Raw genomic sequence first — 17,378 nt, forward strand, 5'->3', positions numbered from 1 at the left:
TGAATGATGGATATTTTACTTAATTCTCAACCACATTCCATAGCAGCCCTATCATATCCTACCACAATTTTCATCTGGGATTGTCTATTTTTGCTAAACCACAGGATCCTGTTATCTCCCAGAACTTTTGAAAAACTATCCTCTCCTTGTTTTTTTTTCCTTTCTCCTATGTTTTGTTGTCTTCCTACCGTATGATGTACTTTGCCCTTCCCAATTTTCCAGATTGGTTGCAGCATCAGATGACTGCCAGCTGAAATTAGACTCCCAAGTGGGCAGCCTCAGAAAAGTGTGCCTTCACATGCCATGTGGACTAGTGGAAAGAGCCCCAGGCCTGGCAGTCAGTTACTTCATCCATAAAATGGGGATAAATATTGAGTGCCCCATGTCAGACAGGCACTGTATCCAGCACCATTTGCTTATATCCTCCCCAAAGCCTAGTACAGTGTCTGGCACATAGTAAGTGGTTAACAAATACCATGAAAAAGAGGACAATATTGATGCTAATAATAATTGCAATATTCGTTAAATGCTTGATACGTGCCAAACACTGGGGAAGATACAAGATAATCAGATCTTACATGGGGCACAGAGAAGTTAAGTGATTTGCTTAAGATCACACAGCAAAGAGGCAGAGCCGGGATTAAAACCCACATCATCTGATTCCCAGGCCCATCTCTTTCTACTAGACCCCACTGAAAACAATCTGCCTCCTGTGTCTTTACAGCATCCCGGGCTTAAGGGTGTGGTGGAGGGGGGAGAGAGGCAAACAGATTTTTTGAAGAGAAAAACTGAGTCCCAGCACATTTACCTGATTTGCCAATGTTCAGGGAAGTGTAATTGGAGACTAGAAACCAGTCAAGGGTCCTTCAGGCTAAGGTGCTGATTCATCACAAAGCATCTGAAATGGTTCTCTAGTTCTTACAATACAATCATCCATAGGGGAGGACTGTTAGTACATAGTAAAATAATCCATTTTACCCCAGGAGAGAAGGTATTTTAGGAAATAGAAAGTTTAAAATCGGGGTTTGGAATTGGATCAGTGAAAGCATTCATCAGTAATATGTTTTGTGTTCCATTTCTTTTTAAAAATGAAAATAAAATTTAAGAACACCTAGAGCTGCTAGAATGATTTGGGGGATTTTCCATATCAAGTGGTACTAAGTCATGTCAACCTTTGCCCTGGATTCTGTAGAGTTTTCAATATATAATGGTGGTATTTGTTAAGGGTTTACTTTATGCCAGGCACCGTACTAAGCACTGGGCCCTGTATACCTTGACCCACACTACTCTCCTTGCCAAATGTCTTGAAGGATATACATTTCTGAGTATTATATTCTACATGTTTCATGATAGGATTTTGTAACAAAGAAACGAGGATATCTTTACCACAGTTCACAAGCCCTCAAAACAACAAAATTTAAACGAGCTCTCAATATGAGGACTTTGCATATTACATAGGAGGTGCAAATATTTACATCAATGAAATGAATAAAGGGTTGGGCTCTTTTTAATAGTCATTTCTAAACTCTTTAATCAAGCCCTCCCTCCTCACATCTGCCAAACTCTCTTCCCCTCTCCAAAGCCCTACTGAGAGTTCACCTCCTCCGGGAGGGCTTCCCAGACTAAGCTCCTGGAAGCTCTGCTCCTCCTCCCCATTCCCCCTTCTCCCTCCCTCTGCTCTTCCCCCTTCCCCTCCCCACAGCACTTGTGCATATTTTTGTATATATTATTTCTCTACTTTGTTAATGGTTTGTATATATCTATGATTCTATTTAATCTTGATGATATTGATGCCAGACTACTTGTTTTGCTCTCCGTCTCCCCCTTTTAGACTGTGAGCCCGTCACTGGGCAGAGATTGTCTCTGTTGCCGAATTATACATTCCAAGCGCTTAGTACAATGCTCTGCACATAGCAAGCACTCAAATTCAACTGAATGAGTGAATGAAGCCCTTATTTCCCTACTCCCTCTCCCTTCTGCATTATGTGCTTGGATCTGTAATAATAACAATAATAATAATGGTATTTGTTGAGTGCTTATTAAGTGCCAAGCATTGTACTAAGTGCTGGACCCACTAAACACTTGATATTCATCCCATTCTCATCCCCACAGCATTTATGAATAAAAAAATGGTATTTACTGAGCACTAACTGTGCAGAACACTCTAGTAAGGGCTTGGGAGAGTATAATACAACAGTACATATTCATAACATTCCATCTCCCCCTCTAGACTGTAGCCAGGGAACATACCTACCAATACTTTTAGTCTTTTACTAAATGCTTTTAGTCTTTTACTACTTTTACAGTCTTTTACTCTCCCAAGTGCTTAGTTCAGTGCTCTGCAAAGAGTAAGCGCTCAATAAATACCATTGACAGAGGAAATAATGACCTCATTATTTACTTCCTTAAGTCAGATAGTCAATATTTTTGTAGTTCTCTGACTCCTCAAGTACGATAAAGGACATCCATAGAGCTACCCTGACTATATTACAATGTTGGTACTGTGACCACAACTCAGTCCTCCAATTTCACCTATCAACGCACTTCCGTCATGGAAATATTGCAATACAGCATTGCTTCAGGATCTTTTTGTGATTCTCTGTGCCTCCTTTTCAAACCTCTTTTTCCTTCCTTCATCCTGGCAGCTTTTCAGTTTGGAGAAAGATCCGCTTGTTTGGAATTCCCCATATGGCCATGCATCGAATGAGAGAGAAAGGATCTCTGTTAAAACCAAATGACTCCACTAGAGCCACATTCTGGACTTTGAAAAAGTTGCCTGCCACTTTAAAGACAGAGATTAGTCATTGCTGTCTTAGACAAGGATTATTAGGCTGTGAATAAGATACATTCCTGTCCTGCTTAGGCCAATGCACCCTGCAATGCCCCCTGCAAAAAAAGCCCCAAATGTTATGACTAAAAAGGACATTTCCAAGTTTGGGTTTTTAAAAAACATCAGAGTTCAGTGGGTTTTGAGAAATACCTAACCAAACTTTTCTAAAATATGTAGATTCAAACCAGAGAATTTAATGTGTGTCAAGTCTGCTGTGTGACCTTGGGCAAGTCATTTAACTTTTCTGGGGCTCAGTTCCCTCATCTGTATAATGGGGATTGATCCTGTGAGCCCCACAGCCTGATTTGCTTGTATCCATTCTAGTGATAAATTCAATGCCTGGCACATAGTAACCACTTAAATACCATCATTATTATTATTACTATTAAATACAAAATCTACAAGTTAGGAAATGATCAGGGCATTTATGAGTGCTTACTATGTGCTGCACACAGTACTAAGAGTTTGGCAGACTCATAGGCATGTTCCATTCCCTCAAGAATTTTAGAGTATACAGTGGGAGACAATGAGTATACGTGCTTCTACCTTGAAGGATAAGGAAATCATCACATTAATATTGTGACAAAAATATGTATGTGGGTGCTCTTTACCTTCATGTTTCAGCCATCAAAAACACAATTACCACTACTATGGATCAAGGAAATGTGTCTGGCTACATAAAACTGCTGTATTAATATTGGCCTTCTGACCTGAAGGCCTCCATATACTTTTAGAATTTTATGTCTAAAGGAAAACATGACAGTGAATGTAAACCTATTCAGCTGAAGTAGCAATCAACATACTCAATGACTTCAGCCACAGGGGAAAAAAATAACCATTCTACAATGACACATTCTAAATGGCACTCTGTCTTAAGTAATCGTTAAAGTATCCTCTGTCATTTCTGTAAAATGGAAATTAATATCTTCTATTTTCCCTAATAATTTGAATTGTTTTGTTAAGCAAAATAAATGAGTCTGGGCATTGAGAAAACAGGTGTGTGTGGGGAGGGGAGGGGCATGATGCAAGAAAGGAATGTGTTTTAGGGAAGAGCTAGCTTGTGTTGTAATGTCAAGTTGTGGTGAAGCAGCAGGGCCTAGTGGAAAGAGTACAAACCTGAGAGTCAGGAAGACCTGGGTTCTAATCCTAGCTCCATCATTTTTCTGCGTGGTGACCTTGGGCAAGTAATTTCACTTCTCTGTACCTCAATTACCTCATCTGTAAATGGGAATTAAGACTTGAGCCCAATGTAGGACATGGACTGTGTCCAACCTGATTATTTTATATCTACCTCAGAACTTGGTACAGTGTCTGGCACATAGTGAGCACCTAACAACATTAAAAAAAAAGCCAAAATTATCTTTAAACACCCAGAAGCTACATTGCTTCAAGACAAAGTCCAGGTCATTCATTCAGTGGTATTTAAGTGCTTACTGTGTGCAAAGCACTGTACTAAGTGCTTGGGAGAGTACAATTTAACAATATACATACACATTCCCTGCCCACAATGAGTTCACAGTTCACCCCTGGGCTTTTCTGTGCTGAAACCTGATCTACATCCCTCCCTATCTCACCAGCTCTGCATGGCCACTGTGCATTTCTAGGATGGGGATTCTGAATCAGTTATAATGGGTGGGTAAAAGAGAATAGAGAAAAAGGACACAATAGCAAATGACATTTGTGGCATTTGTTCAGTGCTTTCTATGTGCTAAGCACCGTGTTAGGTGCTGGGGTAGATAGAGGATAATCGGATTAGGCATAGTCTCTGCCCCTCATGAGGTTCCCAGTCTTAGCAGAAGGGACAACACACATTTAACCCCCTCTTTACAAATGAGGAAACAGGCCCATAGAAGTTACTTGCCTAAGGTCATACAGTGGGCAAGTGGCAGAGCCAGGACTAGAATCCAGGCCTCCTGATGTCCAGTCCCGTGCTCTGCCTACTAGGTGAGAACATAAAAAAAACCAACAGCCTAGAGGTTGGAAAGAGAGCGTTTCTCTTAAAAATTGCCTGAGCAAAGATGGCACAGGCCAAGTGGACACATCCACTTACCAAAGTGTTTCACAAACCAGAAGGTAACACTCAAGAAATCCCTGAGGACCACTGCTCCAAACTAATTAGGACTAAATATGGTCCAGATGTAAAAAGGCTTAAGTTGTTTCGTTTTGTTTTTCCCCTTCCAAACTCACATTTTCATTTTAACCCGTTTTTCACAAAGACCTAGAGAAGTCCTCTAGTGAGAAGTGCCATGGAATCCTTTGAATAACTTCAGTTTCCAGTGCTGACAGTCTGACAATTTTTACAAGTGCCAGCGAAAGCAAGTTTCCAAAATTAAAGAGTAAATTCCAAAACCATCCGAATTAAAAGTGGTAAGCAAGGTTGAAGTTGAACACGTTGCACTGCACTCTCACAAGTACTTAGTACAGTGCTCGGCACATTCATTCAATCTCTCTAAGGTCACCCATGACCTCCTTCTTGCCAAATCCAATGGCTCCTACTCCATTCTAATCCTCCTTGACCTCTCTGCTGCCTTTGACACTGTCGACCATCCCCTCCTCCTCCATACCTTATCTCACCTTGGCTTCACGGACTCTGACCGGCCAGAGAGGTAAGAGGAGAACCAGGAGAGGACATTCTCGGTCTCCTTCGCTGGAGTTTGTGAGGAGTGAATGCATAGATGATACTGAAAAGGCAATTGATGGGAATATAATTTGGGGAGATTAGAATTAAAAAGGGGTGGACTTCCTGGAGGAGGTGTTGTCAAAAGGGCTTTCCTATGGTAAAGGTGGGGACACTTGTGGTGAAGGTAGAAAGGAGTTCCTCAAGGGTTAGTTCTTGGCCCTCTTCTGTTCTCCATTTACACTCACTCCCTCGGTGAACTCATTCGCTCTCACGGCTTTAACTACCATCTCTACGCAGATGACATGCAGATCTACATCTCCACCCCAGTCCTCTCCCCCTCCCTTCAGGCTCGCATCTCCTCCTGCCTCCAGGACATCTCAATCTGGATGTTGGCCCGCCACCTAAAACTCAACATGAGCGAGACTGAGCTCCTCATCTTCCCTCCCAAACCCGGTCCTCTCCCAGACTTCTCTATCACCGTCGATGGCACGACCATCCTTCCCGTCTCTCGGGCCCGCAATCTCGGTGTCATCCTTGACTCGTCCCTCTCGTTCACCCCACACATCCTATCCGTTACCAAGACCTGCCGGTTTCACCTCTACAATATCGCCAAGATCCGCCCTTTCCTCTCCACCCAAACGGCTACCTTACTGTTACGGGCTCTCGTTATATCCCAGCTAGACTACTGTGTCAGCCTTCTCTCTGACCTCCCTTCCTCCTCTCTCGCCCCGCTCCAGTCTACTCTTCACTCCGCTGCCCGGCTCATCTTCCTGCAGAAACAATCTGGGCATGTCACTTCCCTTCTTAAACAACTCCAGTGGTTGCCTATCGACCTCCGCTCCAAACAAAAACTCCTCACTCTAGGCTTCAAGGCTCTCCATCACCTTGCCCCTTCCTTACCTCTCCTCCCTTCTCTCTTTCTACCACCCACCCCGCATGCTCCGCTCCTCTGCCGCCCACCTCCTCACCGTCCCTCGGTCTCGGTTATCCCGCCGTCGACCCCTGGGTCACGTCCTCCCGCGGTCCTGGAACGCCCTCCTTCCTCACCTCCGCCAAACTGATTCTCTTTCCCTCTTCAAAACCCTACTTAAAACTCACCTCCTCCAAGAGGCGTTCCCAGACTGAGCTCCTCTTCCCCCTCTACTCCCTCTGCCATCCCCCCTTTACCTCTCCGCAGCTTAACCCTCTTTTTCCCCCTTTCCCTCTGCTCCTCCACCTCTCCCTTCCCATCCCCACAGCACTGTACTCGTCCGCTCAACTGTATATATTTTCGTTACCCTATTCATTTTGTTAATGAATTGTACATCGCCTTGATTCTATTTAGTTGCCATTGTTTTTACGAGATGTTCTTCCCCTTGACTCTATTTATTGCCATTGTTCTTGTCTGTCCGTCTCCCCCGATTAGACTGTAAGCCCGTCAAACGGCAGGGACTGTCTCTATCTGTTGCCGACTTGTTCATCCCAAGCGCTTAGTACAGTGCTCTGCACATAGTAAGCGCTCAATAAATGCTATTGAATGAATGAATCAATCAATCAATCATATTTATTGGGTGCTTACTGTGTGAAGAGCACTGTACTAAGCACTTGGAAAGTACAATTTGGCAACAAATAGAGACAATCCCTACCCAATGGGCTCACAGTGTAGAACGGGGGAGATAGACAAAAAAAACAAAGTGGACCAGCATCATATCATTCACTAAATGCCACGGACTGATTGATACCCTGTACTACGTGGGTACACCTCTTCAACATCAGAGCACACAACACCCAGCAGCCTTGACAGGTTGAGAAGTAAATAAAAACGCATCCAAAAAAGCTAGTGTTTTTGTAGCTGAGTTTCTTCTCCCTGTAAGTAATTTTATGTCGGCCATCTCAGCAGGCAGAGTGTTATAATAATCAGGTTCACTCGTAATAAAAACATAGATAAAATTCTCTGCACTCATGGAAAGTAAATACATTACCTTAGCAATGTTTTTCTAAAGAAGTGGCTGAACAATGACAGAAAAAAAAGTTTACCGAGAGAATGTGTGGGGTCAAAAACAAAGGTAAAGATACTAAATAAAGGGGCAGTGTCAAGTGATAGCCAGGAAATCTAATAATCTTTTCCATATTCCTTGAACCACAAATTCAATGAGCAGTATTTTAAGTTTACAGTCACAATGATGATTAAAGAACTGAATTTCTAACTGACAACAGATATTTTATGAATTCTAATATTTATAGTTTCTTCCCAAAATGTAATCACACAGCTCTACTTGGCTGTAGTTTTTGTAGCTCTGGAGATTGAAAAGATAAAAATCTCTCCGAATTTAGAAAAACGCAGTAAGTTAATAAAATGAAACAAGTAAATACTTCAAACGATCTTCACCTTTGATTTGGAATCTGATCCACGCTGTCACTGCTGGTGTCAGAAAGTCCAGGTTGACTGTGAAACCAGAGGAGATTTGTGTAACCTCCAGAAGGTTTGCCCGCGTGCAACCAACAGGTCTGGGTTTATGACTCTAGAAAACTCAAGTATCACAGAGGAAGACCTCGGAAATGAGTTAGCAAAAATGAGGAACTTAAAGGTAACTTCTGGTGAAATTATGTGCTTATTGGGTGGTGCTGAATTCCCCAAACTGCATGATTTCTTAAATTATTCACTCTTCTTCTGACCACAGGAGGTTGATTTTCCACAGTGGGGAAGGGACCTGAACTGCCTTCCTTTCAGGGACTGTTCTTTATAATCCCCAACCTGTTCAAAGTTTTATTTTTTCCTCAAGACTCTGGCCCTAATTCCTTCCTTCTTCGTTGCCTTCAAGCTGACCAAATGGATGGTTTAATTGCCCTCTTTCCACCACTTCATGTAGTAGAAGTGATGGATCAATTGTATTTGTTGAATTCAGTACAGAGCATTGCACTAAAAGCTTAGGAGAATCTAGAGTTAGTTGACAACACCTGCTTCCTGGAGTAGTAAGCTGTAAGTTCTTTGTGGGCAGTGATCATGTCTAACTCTATTGTATTTTCCCAACTGCTTAGCACAGTGCTCTACACACAGTAAGTGCTCGATATGATTGAAAGAATGAATGAAAGTGGGTGCACAGAGCACCGTAATAAGAGTTTGGAAGACTACAATTCAAAAATAAGCAGACATTCCTTGACCACAAGGAGCTTTCATGCTAATGGAGGAGAGAAACAAAAATAATCACAATTTAAGAGGTTAAAAATAAAGTGAACATATATATTCATTCCCCCTCTAGACTCCTTGTGGGCAGATAATGTGTCTATCAACTCTGTTGTAGTGTACTCTCCCAAGTGCTTAGTACAGTGGTTTGCATACAGTAAGCTTTCAAACAAATACGATATATTGAAATAAATGAATATGATCAAGGCTAAGGAGAGAGTGTCAGTTCAGAAGTGCTAGAAGCCAATAGTCCTCCATTTCCTAAGCATGTCTCCACTTTATACTGTGAGAACCATACGGGCCAAGGACTATGATCAAAATGTATTGTATCTAGGCCGGCACTTAACATAGTGCTTTGTACAAAGTGCTTAATTCTCCAATTATGATTTCTATTATTACACAATAATCATGCCACAAACCCCATCTCCATTCACCCAAAGATTCTCTGTCTCTAAGGAGGAAGGATTCATAAGAAGCACAACGCATGTGCTTTATTCTCAGCCTGCAATACTCCCCAGCTTTGCAAGGCAGAAAACATGTTTCACTGTTTTATGAAATGTCATCTCTTCGCCCTTTTTTTCCACCCTGAAAAATAACATCAGCCTCTGTTTTTCTGGCTAGGTGTGTGTTTGCTGTTCCACTGTGAGTTGTAATGTGGGATGTACCCATATGATTTTACCCTGAGTTACCCGGCATGTTAATTATATTTCTCTGAACATAATTTCTGGTGAATAAACGCCTGGTGAAATGTTGAATGATTCTCCATACCTGGGTTAAGTAATCCCTCTCTTCCCCCACCTCCCCCACACAACTGCCATCACTTTGAACTCCAGACCAGAGTCATTCTGCTGATAAGACCCCAGCCCTAAATGCTTAGCAGATGAGGAAGCCACTTGTGGTTGAAAACCAGGGCAAAGCAATCCCTGCAATTCTGACCAAGGATGCAAAGTTTATATTAAGGAAGAAGGAAAGATCAATGAAATGCACTGTGGAGTTTTCCTTTGAGTCCCTCCACAAATGCCAGATTTCTGTTCTGTCATTATCAATTCACAGCCATGGAACATCCACATCATCGGTGACATTGTGCCGGAGTGCACAGAGCAACACATTCCACCAGAACCATGTGGCTAACCTCAGGGTGCAGCACTACAATATAAACCAACCAGGCCAATCGCTTTTCCAGAAATTCTAATTATTTGTGAAATGATCATATACACATAACAGCAACATTAAGAGTCCTCAACCAACGTCCCCTAAGGACACTCTCACCTATTCCCATCCCCTTGACTCACTCCCACCCTTTCACTTCATCCCTCCCCAGTTTCTCTGCCTTTCAAATTATAATAATGATGACAATAATGATTTATTAAGCACTTTGAAGGTGGGACCTGATGACCTTGTACCTATGCCCACATAGTAAGTAGGAGGGAGAACAGGTATTGAAATCCCCATTTTGCAGATGGGGGAACTTGGGCACAAAGAAGTGAAGTGACTTGCCCAAGGTCACACAGCAGACAAGTGGTAGATCAGGGATTAGAACCCAGGTCCTCTGACTTCCAGGCCTCTGCTCTTTCAAGTAGGCCAAAATGCTGCCACACCAGAGTCCTTATGTATATGTCTTTAAATGATATATATTACTCATATTAGTGTCAATCTCTCCCTCTAGACTGTAAGCTCTTTATGGGCAGAGAAAGTATCTAAATATGTTGTATTGTAGACTTCCAAGCACTTAGTAGAGCACTCTGAATATATTCAGTGCTCAGGAGCATTGATGATTGAATCTGCATTCACCCCATCTTCCTCCTTTGATTTTCCTATTTTCTCTCTATTCCTGTACCTTTCATTTTTATAACTGCTATTAAAGCTATTATAGTTGCCACCACTGCCAGCAGCCCCATCTCCACTTTTCTTTGGTGTTTTTTATTTGTTAAGCACTTAAGAACAGTGCTTGACCCACAATAAGTTCTGGGGTTGATCTAGGATAATCAGGTTGAACACAGTCCCTACTCCACTGAGGGCTCACAGTCTAAACTGGAGGAAGAAATCAGGATTACAATAAAGGAGGAATTTTCCCCCTCATTTAACAGATGAGATAACCGAGACACAGAGAACATAAGTGACTTGCCCAAGGTCACAGCAGAGCCAAGAGTAGAACCCAGGTTGCCTGACTTCCAGACCCTAACTTCGACTAGGCTGCACTGCAAACTCATTGTGGGCAGGGAACGTGTCTGTTATATTATTGTACTCTCCCCAGCACTTAGTAAAGTGCTCTGTACACAGTAAGCACTCAATAAATAAGATTGACTGACTTTCTGAGCTGCAAAGTTGGGTGGGGTGAGGACCAGAATGAAGCAGCATACCCTAGCGGACAGAGCACGGGCCTAGGAATTAGCAGGTCATGAGTTCTAATCCCTGCTCTGCCACTTGTCTGCTGTGTGGCCTTGGGCAAGTCACTTCTCGGGGCCTCAGTTACCTCATCTGTAAAATGGAGATTAAGACTGTGAGCCTTATTGCGGGCAGGGACTGTGTCCAACCTAGTTTGCTTAGTACAGTGCTTGGCACGTGGTGAGCAATTAAATACCACAATTATTATTATTCTTAAATCCACAGATTAAAAGGAATAGGTGGTCATGGGGGGGGGAGGGGGAGGTCAGCTGGGGAAGAAGGAGGAGGTCTGGAAGGTGACTGTCCTACTGACCTCCTCGTCTCCCCCCATGTCCCACCTCAGTCTGGCCCAGGCCCCCTGTGGCTACCTACTGGTCCTGGATGGTCATCTTTCAAAGTGTAGAAGGAGTCACTAGTGGTAGTGACAGTACAGGCAGCAATAGCAGTTTGAAAAAATACCAGCAAGTTTCAAATAGAAATAATAATAATGATGCTATTTAAGATATGTGCCACACACTGTACTAAGTGGTGGGATGAATACAAATAAACTGAGTTGGACACTGTCCCTAACCCACTGTCCCAATCCCCATTTTACAGATGAAGTAACTAAGCCCCAGATAAGTGAAGAGACTTGTCCAGCATTACACAGCATACAAGTGGCGAAACCAGGATTTGAAGCCCTGACCTGACTCCCAGGCCCATACTCTGTCCACTATGCCATGCTGCTTCTTTACTTATGTAAATAAAACATAATCCCCATAAGACGGATGAGGGTAGCAGAGAGAAAGGGGAGAAAGTCTGGGTGCAACAAGTGTTGCAGGGAAGATGCAGATGGGACTTATATGGGGCTGGGAGAGGCAGAAGGATTGGTTTACCTGGCAGATCTGTCAAAGCGGAATCCGGGTCAGAAATCACTCAGACTGTGAGTCCCATGAGGGATAAGGTCTGTCTCCACTCTCATTATCTTGTACCTACCCCAGTGTGTAGTACAGTGCTTGGCAGAGAGTGCGTGCTTAAATACCATCAATATTACTTAGCTAGGAGCCCTTCAGTGATGTCCTACCAATGCAGGTAGAGTCATGAGGTAGGTAAGAGAGATAGCATGGTCTAATGGAAAGAGCAGAGGCCTAGAAGTCAGAGGACCTGAGTTCTATTCCTGGTTCTGCTAATTGCTTGCAAGGTGATCTTGGGCAAATCACTTTACTTCTCTGCGCCTTGGTTACCTCATCTATAAGGTGGAAATTAAATCCTCCTCCCTCCAATTTAAACTGGGACACCCATGAGGGATAGGAACTATGTCCAACCACTTAGAACACTGCTTGACACAGAGTATGTGCTTAAATACCATTAAAAAAATACAGTTGCCTTGGATAAACCAGATTAAATTGCACTTTGGACTATTGTCTCACTTCTATTCAACTCATCCTGATCTCTTAGGTCCTGAACATGGACCTATATCTGTTTTCAAGGATGGTGCAATGTTTGCTTTCCAAGGGCCCACCAGAGGCCTCCCCACAAAAGTCTTGATGTTTCACAAAACACGACAACTATGCTAGCTGGCTGAGTATGCTGTTCATGTCAGAGTTGAGTGAAACATGCCAATAGATCAATAAACCAAGTCACATTCCTCTTTTTTTTCCCTCCCCCGAAGAAAAGCAATTTAGAGGAAAAGTTTTGGAGTGAGAATAAATGTCAGTCTTGAAAGGAGTAACATACTTCTCACAAGTTCAATTTGAGACCTCATACGTGATGTGAGGCTGGAACTCTTTAGGCGTGACATTTACTGGCATAGTTTGGATGAGCAAAATAAAAGATCATACAACTGCATGGGGCAAGTGCATTTTAAAGCGGAAGTGTTAGCATGTTACAGGAAGGAAAATCATTTTTGAAGCTTGGGGCTCCAGGCCCAACTAGAGAGGCAGCATGGCCGAGGGGATAGAGAACGGGCCTGGGAGTCAGAAGGTTCTGATTCTAATTCTTGTTCTGCCACTTGTCTGCTGTGTGATCTCGGAGAAGTCACTTCACTTCCTCTGTTCCTTGGGTTACCCTTCTGTAAAATGGGGATTAAGACAGTGAACCCCATGTGGGAAAGGGACTGTGTCCAATCTGATTTGCTTGTATTTCCCCCAGCACTTAGTACAGTGTCTGGCTCATAGTAAGTGCTTAAATATCACAATTATGATCATAATTACAGAACCATGATATCAACATGTCAGTCAGATAGTGTTCAGGGCTTTCCCGAGCCCCAACTTTGATACCCCAAACCTACTGCCACTCTGAGAACCAGCAGAGCACCCCTAAAGTCCAGGCAAGTAGGCAATGGGAGTGGGAAGCCACCAATACCCTCAGAAGATGGCTTGGCCTAGAAGAAATATCACAAGCCAAAGAATCAGGAGACATGGTTTCTAATTCTGGCTCCACCAACTTGCCTGCTGGGTGACTTTGGGAAAGTCATTTAACTTCTCTGTGGGAAACCATTTTACTCAGATGAATTCAACTGGTCCAATTAAAAATGACCAAAGTGATCACTGCAAATCCCAACCTTGTGTTGAGAAGTCAGTTGCACCTTTTTTTTAAAAAAAATGGCATTTGTTAAGCACTTACTGCCAGGCGCTGTACTAAGTGCTGGGGTAGATGCCAGCTAAACAGGTTGGGCACGGTCCATGACCCACATGGGGCTCACAGTCTTAATGCCCATTTTACATATGAAGTAATTAAGGCACAGAAAAGGTAAGTGACTCGTCCAAGGTTACACAGCAGACACGGGGTGGAGTCATGGGGATTAGAACTCAGCATCTCTGACTCCCAGGACTGTGCTCTTTCCTCTAGACCACGCTCCTCATTTCCTCTGTTAAATGAGATTAGTAATTTTTTTTTAATTTGCTCCAAAAACACCCCAGCACACACTAATTGTTACCATTACGTTTAACAGTGTTGTCTATTTAAAAAGAAATTGTTGCCCCTTTCTAAAAATGAGGAAGTAACATCATTCTCCAGTTTCGTGTTGGAGCTAGAAGATCTTCACCCTGGCAGAGCCATAGGGGAGAGGAGTGCAATAATAAAAATGGTTGTATTTTTAAGCACTCACTCTGTGCCAGGCACCGTACTAAGCGCTGAAGTGGATACAAGCAAATCAGGTCGGACAGAGTGCCTGTCCTGCATGGGGACACAGTCTCAATCCCTATTTTACAAATGAGGTAACTCAGGCCCAGAGAAGTGAAGTGACTTGCCCCAGGTCACATAGCAGAAAAAGGTCATAGCAGGGCTTAGAACCCATGACCTTCTGACCCTCAGGCCCACGCTCTATCCACTAAGCCATGCTGCTTAGTGGAGTCGGGGGAGAAGGGCCAGGTGTAGTTCGGGACTGGTAATCAGAGTTCTTCTGCAGCCTCAGAAAAACGTGTCCCTCCTGTCTATTGAGGTTAGTAACAAAGCTCTTCTACTAGTTTGGACCCATGGCCATCTTCCCATGAAGCATGTGTGTGATCTGGGGCAGTTTCTGCTAATTTTCTATGGGCAGAAAAACATTCGGGTAGGCCCACTGTGGGCAGGGATTGTCTCTTTATTACTTTATTGTACTCTCCCAAGGGCTTAGTACAGTGTTCTGCACACAATAAGTGCTCAATATAATCAATGAATAAATGAGAAAAACTTAGAGGGAAACTCCTCTCTAATTTGAATTTTGGAGAGAGGAGTTTTAGTGGGGCAAAAGTTGGAAGCCATATAATAACAGTATTTGTTTAGCACTTCAAAGTAGAATGTGTACCTACAGCATTAAAGCCTACTGATCATAACCAAATGTGACTGTATGACTTCTGAACCCAAAATTAAAGTTTCTTCAAACAGTACTCTACCTTGGGAAGCAGTTTTCACATAGGTATACTAGAGGACAGAGTCTTTAATGTTAAGTCCCACAGCACTTACGTATATATCTGTGATTTATTTTCATGTCTATCTCCCCCTCGATTCATTCATTCGCTCATATTTATTGAGCACTTACTGTGTGCAGTAATTGGGAGGTACAATTCAGCAGCAAATAGAGATAATCCCTGCCCACAAAGGGCTCCCAGTCTAGAATGAGGGGAGACAGCCATCAAAATGAATAAACTGGCATCAGTAGCATAATTAATATATTCACATCAGTAATAAAACCTAATTTTAATTATGAAAATGTACATACATGGTACTATGTGCCAGACACCCTCTTAAACACTGGAGTTGATACACAAGATAATTAGGTTGGTCACAGACCCTGTCTCATACAGAGCTCACAATCTAAGTGGACAAGTCTAAGTTCCCTGGGGGCAGGAAACGAGTCTATCAGCTGATATATTGCACTTTCCCAAGCATGTAGGACTCAGAGTAAATGCTCCATAAAAATAATTCTTTAAGTCTGTATAGTGGGAAGAGCAGAGACGACCCAAGGAGGCTTACCTTTGAGGTGACGCCCTAATGCTCCAACAGCTTCAATTTAATGGAAATCCTCTTCCGTAAATCAGAGGAAGGAGGAGAAGAGAAAGTGCCGGCCCACTAGACTCAGAAGGTTGCTCTAACCCCAAGCGCTAATGGTGACAAAATTGGCTGAGGAAAAGGGGTGTTTCCAGGCACAACCTCCAACCAGATTGGGAGACGAAGCTAACTGGGCCAGCTTTAGCTTTAGGTGAGAAAGTCACGAGGTTTGGGCCAGGTTTAGCTTTAGGTGAGAAAGTCACGAGGTTCCATGATGAAGCTAATTGGGCTAGATTCTCTTCAGGTGAGGAAGTCACGAGGTTCTGCGTGGCTGGTCATACTTTAATCCCCCACCGTCTAGGGTGTCTAGACAACGTTCAATTAACCCCTTCAGGTAGGTTGGGTGTGAAACCAGAATCTATTGCTTCTAAAAAGTGGCCTGAATTCACTCCTCAACTTTAGAATGTCTGCTCAGAGTCTCCAATAACAAGATTTGGGAGGGGGCCCACCTGATCAAAGCCTTTTTCAGGGGCACATTAGCTATGCTGGTTGATCACGTGAGGAGATGAAAGCCACCAGGATCCCGAAACAGTAAGGGACTAATGACCCGGAGGAGGGCAGAAAACGCTCTGAAGGATATTCCCCAAGTGGAATTGGAAGCGGTGATCCTTTGGTTTACTTACACAGTTCTTGATGTCTGAAAGCCAGGGACGAGCTGATAGCACCGGGCAGAGAGCGTGGCGTGCAATAATCAGACCTGTTCAGGATGAGCAAAAATAGCGTGTTGACCATTAGGCAGGCCAGCTGGGTCTTAAACAGCAACGGAGCGTGCAAGCAGCATCTGAGGACATTAAGCGAAAGATTGACTTGAGCACCTAGTGTGATGAGGGCTACCGGCCATGCATTCATCTTGCAAGCCCACATCTGCGCGCCTAGGAAATAAGTCTGTCAAGTGGCGCTGTCGGTGATAGGCTCAAATTCCTGCTGTCGTGCGAAACGATCCTGAAGGCATTATTTAGCAGAAAGGACAATTGTTGATTGGAATGACCTAAGCGTCTAGGTGTGAAGTTACCTAGGAAGAGGGCGGTGTCGGGAATCGGCAGATAACAGGACCCCTTCCATTGTCCTACCTTCTGCAACTCTTCCTTAGCATTTTCCCTTTTAATTGAATCAAGATAACCTCGCCGAAGCTTTCGAGTTAGAAAGAGTAACCTCATTAGCTCAGGAACCAAACACTGAAAATGTAATCTTATTTTTAAGAGGCCTCACAACTTCTGGTTCAATTAATTAAAATGGAATAAACCTCCCTATGAAAGTTTAATTTCCAACATCCTCCCCCACCCTCCTTCCCTCCCCCGAGCTTGTACGGCCTGTTATTAAAACGTCATCATTTATGTCACGGAGACATTTGAATGATAATTCTTATAGGTTCATCCTCGTTTCCGTTAGACCAGTGTAATATAATGGAAAATCGACCCCGGGAAGCGCATCAATTGTTGCGGTATTGAGAAGTAGAAGCAGATGGTAAATTTGTTTCAAATTACGTGGCGAGGTGAATTATTTTGAATTACTTGAAATTAAAAAAATCCTCCCCACCCCCCGCCCACACACACTTTTAAAATTTCAATAGAAAACGGTGACACGAGTTGCCACTCGAACAGAACTGACCGTGTTTCGGAAACACATAGTTGTGAAACCCCTCCTCCCCCCTCCCAAAAATTGTTCCCTTCTGAGCTTTGAAAAACGTCCTGAAATGAGCGGAGGAGAAAATCCCAACGTGTTCTACCCTTGTTTACGGGAGGAATTGTCCGCTACTCTAACCCTCTTCATTCATTCTCCCTCTGGGAATAAAGACCCTAGGCGGAAAGAGTGGGCGAGAGAGGGCGTTGTGTGTGTGTGTAACCGTGGGTGTGAACGTGTAGTTGTCTGTG

This window comes from Ornithorhynchus anatinus, chromosome 7 (genome assembly GCF_004115215.2).
Source record: "Ornithorhynchus anatinus isolate Pmale09 chromosome 7, mOrnAna1.pri.v4, whole genome shotgun sequence".
NCBI lineage: Eukaryota > Metazoa > Chordata > Mammalia > Monotremata > Ornithorhynchidae > Ornithorhynchus > Ornithorhynchus anatinus.